Source organism: Camelina sativa, chromosome 20, assembly GCF_030686135.1.
Source record: "Camelina sativa cultivar CO46 ecotype springtype chromosome 20, ASM3068613v1".
In the NCBI taxonomy this organism is placed as follows: domain Eukaryota; kingdom Viridiplantae; phylum Streptophyta; class Magnoliopsida; order Brassicales; family Brassicaceae; genus Camelina; species Camelina sativa.
The window spans coordinates 30940394-30948870 of record NC_141899.1 but is presented as its reverse complement, the minus strand read 5'-3'; the positions used below and the strand labels follow the sequence as shown (position 1 = coordinate 30948870).

Below are 8477 nucleotides of genomic sequence, written 5' to 3'. Positions count from 1 at the left end.
GAGCAGAGAGGGAGAGTGAAGTGAGATGAGGGTGAGCGTAGAGATGGATGTGAGTGAAAGAGAGAGTGATTAAAAGAGACTTGGTTTGATTTGTGGAGATGAAAAGTGAGGTGAGTGTTTAATATTTAATATATAGAGAGTGAAGGATAAATGTCGAGTAGGTTTAGGGAAGAAAGAGAGAGTGATGGTGGGGTGATGTGGGAAGATAAGACACAAAGCTGATGTGTCTGATGAGAGAGAACAAGGAGGGGAGAGAGTGAGGTGATGGGAGAATGGAAAATTCACGTGGGTGAAAGGAGAAAATTGTGGATGGGTGAGAAAGATAGAGAGTGGGGTAGCCCAATTGTGAAGATTCTTCTCTATATATTTTTCTGTTCCCCATGACAACCACACTTTGTCTGACTCTTCCTTTCCTTTAATTTCTCTGTATCCTCCGTCTCTCCTGTAGAACCCATCATACTTGACTTGACTCTGAACTCACTCTTTTAACTGCTATCTTTTTCTGTTGCTTATACTCCATTATGTAGATTTCTGAACATAAGAAAACCAAAAACAAAAATTAAAAACATAAGGATCCTAAAAAATATTTACAGTGATACCTTTGGGTTTGGGACTTCCTCCCAAGTGAGCTTGTTTAAAGTCCCTATCTTGACTTTTCAGCTTTTTATGCTTTTTGGGGTTAATAGAGGAGCACAGAAGACCCCTCTGGTCGGACTTGATCAGCTAAATATTTTTTTGACTCTCTGACCATTTACAGTTAATTAGCTACCATCCTTGTTCAGAAGAGTGATGGCTCCGAATGGTAGAATTTCCTTGACTTCAAAAGGTCCAGACCACCAAGACTTAAGCTTTCCAGGAAATAACTTAAGTTTGGAGTTGAAAAGCAAAACTTGATCCCCAGCCTTGAGGTCCTTGACAACAATCTTCTTGTCATGAATATTCTTTGTCCTTTCCTTGTAAATCTTGGAACTCTCATAAGCATCAAGTCTTATTTCTTCCAACTTATGGATGTCAAGAGTTCTCTTAGACTGAGCTGGGTCAATATCCAAGTTCAGCAACTTGATTGCCCAAAGTGTCTTATACTCAACCTCCACAGGGAGGTGACATGCTTTACCATATATCAACTGAAATGGTGTTCTTCCTATTGATGTCTTGAATGCTGTTCTGTATGTCTAGAGAGTCTTGTCCACCTTGACAGACCAGTCTTTCTTTGAAACTCCAACAATCCTTGACAGAATACCCTTGATTTGTTTGTTCAAAACTTCAACCTGTCCGCTGGTCTGAGGGTGATACGCAGTAGACACCTTGTGCTTAACGCCATACTTTCTCAACATACTTTCAAACACCTTATTGACGAATTTAGTTCCACCATCACTGATCACTGCTCTGGGTATCCCATACCTTGGAAAGATTATACTCTTGAACAACTTTAGAACGACCTTGTGATCGTTGGTAGGACTGGCAATGGCTTCAACCCACTTGGAAACGTAATCAACTGCCACCAGAATATAGACATTACCATTTGATGGAGGGTTGAAAGGTCCCATGAAGTCTATACCCCAAACATCAAATATCTCTACTTCCAGAATAGGATTTTGGGGCATCTCGTTTCTCCTTGTGATATTTCCCATCCTTTGGCAAGCATCACACTTGGTGATGAAACTGTGAGCTTCTTTGAACAAGGTTGGCCACTAGAGACCTGCTTGAAGAACCTTCTGAGCTGTCTTGAATGTGGTGAAGTGACCTCCATAGGTGTAGCCATGACAATGCTCAAGCACTCCCTGCACTTCCGCTTCTGCTATGCATCTTCTGAACAGACTGTCAGAACCTCTTTTGTACAGATAGGATTCATCCTAGAAGTAGTGGTTGAGCTCTCTGAAATACTTTTTCTTCCTGTAGGGATCCATGTCATCAGGAACTTCTCCACAAACCTTGTAATTCACGAAACCAGCATACCATGGTGCAGTGTCTGAAGTGATCACCATACAATTAAGTATGAGGTTTTCAACCTCTGTGTCATGCATCTGCTCACAAACCTGGGCGACCAGAAGTTGTTCCTTAGGCATTGAATCATCAATTGGAACAGCATCTTCAATCCTCATTCTTGACAAGTGGTCTTCAACTCCGTTTTCTATACTTTTCTTGTCAACAATCTCCATGTCAAACTCTTGAAGTAACAAAATCCATCTCAATAGTCTAGGCTTGGTATTCTTCTTTGAGTGGATGTGTCTCATAGCAGCATGGTCGGTATACACTATGACCTTCGAACCCACAAGATAACTCCTGAATTTTTTGAATGCAAACACAACTGCTAGGAGTTCCTTCGTGGTTGCATACCTTCCTTGAGTCTTGTCCAAGGTGCGACTTGCGTAGTAGATGACATGAAGCTTCTTGTCAATTCGCTGTCCCAGAACTGCTCCAACTGCAAAGTCTGAAGCATCACACATAATCTCGAATGGGTGATCCCAATTCGGAGCTTGAACTATGGGTGCCGAAACCAAGACCTCCTTGATCTTGCTGAAAGCTTCTAGACATGCTGTATCAAAATTTGAACTCAATCTCCTTGCACAACAACCTTGTTAATGGTCTTGCAATTTTTGAGAAGTCCTTGATGAATCTTCTGTAAAACCCACCATGTCCAAGAAAACTTCTGATATCCTTCACCGTCTTGGGCGGTTGAAGCTGAACCATGACCTCAATCTTTGCTTTGTCAACCTCAATTCCTCTCTCAAAAATCTTGTGCCCTAGAACGATCTTTACTTCAACCATGAAGTGGCACTTCTCCCAGTTCATGACCAAGTTCGTCTCCTCACATCTCGTCAGTACCCTGCACAAATTCAACAAACAGGAGGAGAAAGTGGAACCGTATACAGAGAAGTCATCCATAAACACTTCCACTGACTCCTCAATCAAATCCAAGAAAATTGATGTCATGCACCTTTGAAAGGTAGCAGGAGCATTACACAAACCAAATGGCATACGTCTGTAGGCAAAAGTGCCATAAGAACAAGTAAATGTTGTTTTTTCCTGATCATTTGGGTGGATAGGGATTTGGAAGAATCCTCTATACCCATCAAGGAAACAGTAGTAGGGATGACTAGCTAATCTTTCCAACATTTGATCAATGAAAGGCAGAGGGAAATGATCTTTCCTAGATACAACATTCAACTTCCTATAATCAGTGCACATCCTATGTCCTGTGATGGTCCTAGTTGGGATTAACTCATTTTTTCGTTTTTGATTATAGTTATTCCTCCCTTCTTAGGTACATAGTGCACTGGAGATACCCAAGTACTATCAGAGATAGGATAGATAACTCCAGCATCAAGCATTTTTAGGATTTCTTTCTTTACTACTTCCTTCAGATTAAGATTCAGTCTTCTTTAGGGTTCAATACTAGCATAAGATTCATTTTCAAGATTGATTCTATACATGCAAAGGCTAGGCAAAATACCCTTAATATCATCTAATGAATACCCTATAGCCTTTCTATACTTCTTAAGCTCAGTTACTAGCAACTCCAATTCATCATCACTCAACCTAGCATTCACTATAACAGGATAAGTAGAATTGGTTCCCAGAAAAACATACCTGAGTCATGAAGGGAGAGTTTTAAGTTCTAACTTGGGAGCTTTTAGTTCTGACCAGTCATCAGCATGGGAGTCTGGAGCGATCACGGTCGAGTGGAAGGGGTGCGGCTCGAGCAGTGTCTCAAGCGGTGACTCGAGCGGTGAATCGAGTCGGGTCTTGACGTCGGTCGAGTGGGAGATCTCACATTCTGAAGTCTCTGCCTCAACTGCACATACCTCCTCTGCGTTAGATAGCTGCTCGAACTTCTTTGGTCCATCCGTTTCCCTATGGGAGTCTAGCAGATTCTTGTAACAAGTTGTCTCCTCATGCACGAACCCTTCTTCTCCCTCCTTGGTTAAAGCATTCTTGAGATGGTCCTCCTCAGCTAATTCCTCCAACAATTCGTCAGCCAACTGATCCATCTCTTCAATATAGAAGACTTGTCCTCTTATTGTTGGGTTCTTCAAGGTATCCTTGCTTTCAAACTTCATAGTGAAGTCATCGCCCAGATTAAGATCAATCTTGCGATTTCTGACATCAATGATGGCTCCAGCAGTCGCCAGGAATGGTCTTCCTAATATCAGAGGATCTTTTGGTTCTTCATCCATCTCTAGAACCACAAAGTCGGTTGGAACTTCCACGTCTCTAATCCTGACGTGTAAGTCTTCTAACATACTATGTGGAAGTCTCACTGATCTATCTGCAAGGATGAGGGAGATGTCACAATCCTTAAACCTTGTTAAACCCAACCTTTTAGCCACGGAGAGTGGCATCAGATTAACTGAAGCGCTAAGATCACATAGGCACCTATCAAAAGACATAGGTCCAAGGGAGCAAGGTAGAGTGAATGATCCAGGATCTTTGAGCTTCTTGGGTACAATCTTCTTCTGGATGATTGCACTGCACTCAAGACTTAGTACCACCATGCCTTGAACTTCTTTTGATCTCTCCATCACTAAGTCCTTGAAAATTTCTCGTAGTGAGGAACAAGTGCGAATCCATCCAGCAATGGCATCTTCAACTCAATCTCCTTGACTTGTTTTTCGAACAGAGCTTTATACTTCTCAGTAAGCTGCTTCTTAAACCTCACTGGAAATGGTAGAGGAGGCTTGTATGGTGGAGGGATGAATCTCATAGGTTTGTCATCAGGAACAACAAGTTCCTTAATGGCTTCAGGTTCGGACTGCTTCGCTGGTTCAATCGGGTCCTTGACTGTTTCGACTAAGTCCTTCATCTGAGCTTCAGCTTGAACAAAATCCTCCCCATTTAATTCCTCACTGTCCTCAGTGACGTCGGGAACTCCCTGCCTGGGAGGCAATGTTTTCCCACTTCTCAGCGTGATTGCGTTTGCAAACTCGTTGGGGTTCTAAACAGCCTTCCCTGGAAATTGGCCAGGCTTTGGTGCAGAAGTAGAAGCAGATTGGCTTTCCATATACCTTATCTTTGAATTAAGAGCTTCAAATTTGACGTTCAGATCATTGTAAGAACATTCCATCCTCTGACTGAGGTCAACAAACTTCTTGGCAGTATCCATAGAACCACTAGCTTGACCCTGAAGAAGTTGTTGCATCATTTGCTTCATTTCTTGATCAGGAGCTGGAGTAGGCTGAACCAGTTGAGGGCGGAATCCTGGTGGTGGTCCTAAGGGAGCTTGATAACCTTGCTGAAACTGTTGTTTACGCACGAATCCTTGATTGTAAGGCACAAAAGGTTTTTGTTGACCTTGTTGTTGCTGCTGAGGAGGGTACAGTTGATCATGTGGATTTACAACGTTGGTGCTCTGGTAAGACAAATTAGGGTTCGTCTTATAGGGGTTGTAACCCTTGTTGTATCCACCTTGATTCTGGACGTAGCTGATTTCTTCAGACTGCTCACCTTCCCCACCTGAACGTGAAAAGGGTCATCCTCAGATACAAAATGGACAGTCTGCTGCTGACTTAGCAAGAGGCGGTCAAGCTTGTCATTGACATTCTTAAGGTCCCTCTTGTACTTCGCCTCTAACTGTGCGGTAATAGTCTTCATTGTAGTTGCCGTCAGACTGGGCGAGATTCTCAACCAGTTGCCATCCTTCATCAACGTCTTTGTTCAAAAAATTACCGTTAGAAGCAGTGTCAAGCAGCATGCAGATTTTTGGAAGGACACCATGGTATAGAGTGCTCAGCAGTGACTCGTTGCTGAAACCATGGTGTGGACACTGGCTCTGGTAACCCTTGAAACGCTCCTAGGCCTCACAAAATGATTTTGAGCTCTTCTGAGTAAAACCATATATGTTATTCCTAAGACATGTTGTTCTGGCGTTAGAGAAGAACTTGGCCAAGAAGGCTTTCTTGCAGTCGTCCCAAGTGGTGATGGTTCTTTTGGGAATGTTTTTCTCCCACTGATGAGCTTTATCTCCCAGGGAGAATTGGAAGAGGCGCAACTTGTAACTATCTTCACTCACACCGTTGATCTTGGTGAGACTGCACAGACAGTCAAACTCGTCCAAATGGTTGAGTGGATCCTCTATAGGCAACCCGTGAAACTTGTTCCCTTGGATCATGGTGATCAGACCACTTTTGATTTTGAAGTTGTTGTTCTGCACGGCGGGAGGGACGATTCCAGCACGCTGAGTATGAGTGTTCGGTGCATCCCCAGCACCAATGTTTCTTGGCCTCGGACTTGGTCCGTTAGGTTGTTCCATAGTGACTGGTGCGGGATGATCAGTGGAAGTACGAGCTTGTCGTGGTCTTTCTAACCGACTGATGTCGTCAATAGCAGGAAGGAGATTTTGATGCCTGATATATCATGGTTTTTGTGGTTTTTAACCATGATATAAAGAGTCTTTTAGTGTCTTTTGATATGTTTCTAGGATGTTTTAGAGACTTTGCAGGTTTTCTATTTTTAGCATGGATGGAGCAAAGTGGAGTAATTTTGGATCAGTTTGGAGCAATAATCCGTAGGAAATCAACTTGGAATCGATCAGAGGAGATGGTGTCGATCGACACCACTCTTGGTGTCGGTCGACACCCATGTCAGCCGCAAGAAAACCCAAGTTTTGGAAGATTTACAAAAGTTGCCCAAAGTTTTCCATATTTGCAAGATTAGTCCATGACGTGTTTTAGGACATATAAATAGTATTTTTAGGTTTTGCAAACCATTAAGTTGTATTCTATCAAGTTTTATTTTTTCTGCAACCCTGAGAGATTTTTGAGAGCTATTGCAGAGAGATCTGAACTCTTTGAGAGAAGAATTTCTAAACTCCTTCTTACTCTTTTAATATCTATTGCTTATTATTCAGAATTATGTTTTGTTCTTCATTGAATATGTCTGAGTAGTTTGCTTGTTAGGTTCAGGGTTTTTCATAGGGTTTTTATGAATTATTAGATCTGTTTATTTAGGATTCATTATCTTGCTAGATCTTCATCATAGGTTGTTCTTCATATTAATCCTTGATTGGCTATCTAGAATTAATAACGTAGGAAAATAAATTGATATGAGAATATAATTGTTTTCCTGATTAAACCCCTTGATGAGCAAAATTACTTCTTGCAAAGAGATTTGATTTAGTAATTTTGTGAACAATCTAAACCTGTTTTTAAAGCTGACCTTTAACCTAGAATTTTACAAAGAGATTTGGATTTTCTAGTTTTAAATTTAGATAATATTTGCAGTGAGAACTGATTTATTTTACAGAAGTGTTTAGAGTTTTAGATATGTTCTTAATTGCTTGAATCCTAGTTAATTGATTGATTTAATATTTCATAATTTCCTGAGAAATTCTCTAGACCTAGATTTTTGATCCATTGAATTTACAACAGTTTTATTTAATATTTTGCATTGTTATTTCAGTTTTAATTTAATTTGTTAAGCATAATTATAAAACTCTATAATTTATTTTGTAGACTTTAGTCCTTGTGGAATTCGACCCTAAGTACTGCAGTGATCTCTTAATTTGAGAGAGTAGCTCTACGGTAAATTTGAGCATATCAATACCCTCTTGATCTGGTGTGCATGCAAGGTTGAAATCAACAGGTACCTGAGATGCAAAACAAACAAGCAGACAACCAAAACAAGTTAGTAATCAGAATAATTGTGTAACATAACTTAATCTTGCAAAACTTGAAATCTTAAATGTAGCAAAACGAATCCCAAATGGCAACGGCGGCAAATTGATACTAGGTTTTTTGTATGTCCTAGCAGGTTCAATTAACCGTATGCAGTTGTAATACTTAAGGTGTCAATCCTGTTGGGATGATGCTATCACTCAAGATGCAATCAAGCAATCACAAGTCAAGCCAATTCAAAAAGAGTATTTTTCTAACAATCCTAGGATGATCAAAATGCAAAACGGAAATGAACTACAAAACTAGAAACGAAAATGCATGACTAGAAGCGAATATGAATAAGTGAAACTTCAACGATTCTAGGCATGAACTAAATAGCAAGAACAGAAACGGTCTCAGGAATGCAATATCAATAAAAAAAGATAGAAGTCCTAAGGATGAGAGTAATTGATGTCGGCAAAGTCTCCTAGTCTACAGAGTGTTTAACATACCACAAGCAAACTATCCCTAAACAATGAACATCACGACTTAGCTAATCCAATCTCTTGACAGAAGCTACTCAGACTCAACCACTTCCAAACCTAGCTCTCGCTAGAGAAACATGATCAAGCAGGCATGACAAACAAGTTCATTCACGTCAATAAACATCCTAGACAACTAATCTCTTAGGCTAGAAATGTAAGTCTCTGGCACTAGTTGGTCAGACATTTCATCAAACATATTTTGGGTGTGGAAATGTCTAAGACCTAGTTCCAATTGATCAGAGAGAAACTAGTATTTCTAACTCTAGTCCAGAAGGGAATCATACAAATCAAAGCTTAAACACCCTACATCCTAAGATCCTCCACCTACTATATCCCATCC

At 40.7% G+C, this 8477-nt stretch overlaps 1 non-coding gene across 1 annotated transcript; it reads left to right on the top strand.

Annotated features, from left to right (window-relative positions):
- The first annotated feature begins 5747 nt into the window (after positions 1 to 5747).
- LOC147919677 (small nucleolar RNA R71) lies at positions 5748 to 5854 on the top strand. The gene has a single exon (XR_015594279.1). It is a non-coding gene; the product is annotated as a small nucleolar RNA R71 (small nucleolar RNA).
- The last annotated feature ends 2623 nt before the right edge of the window (positions 5855 to 8477 follow it).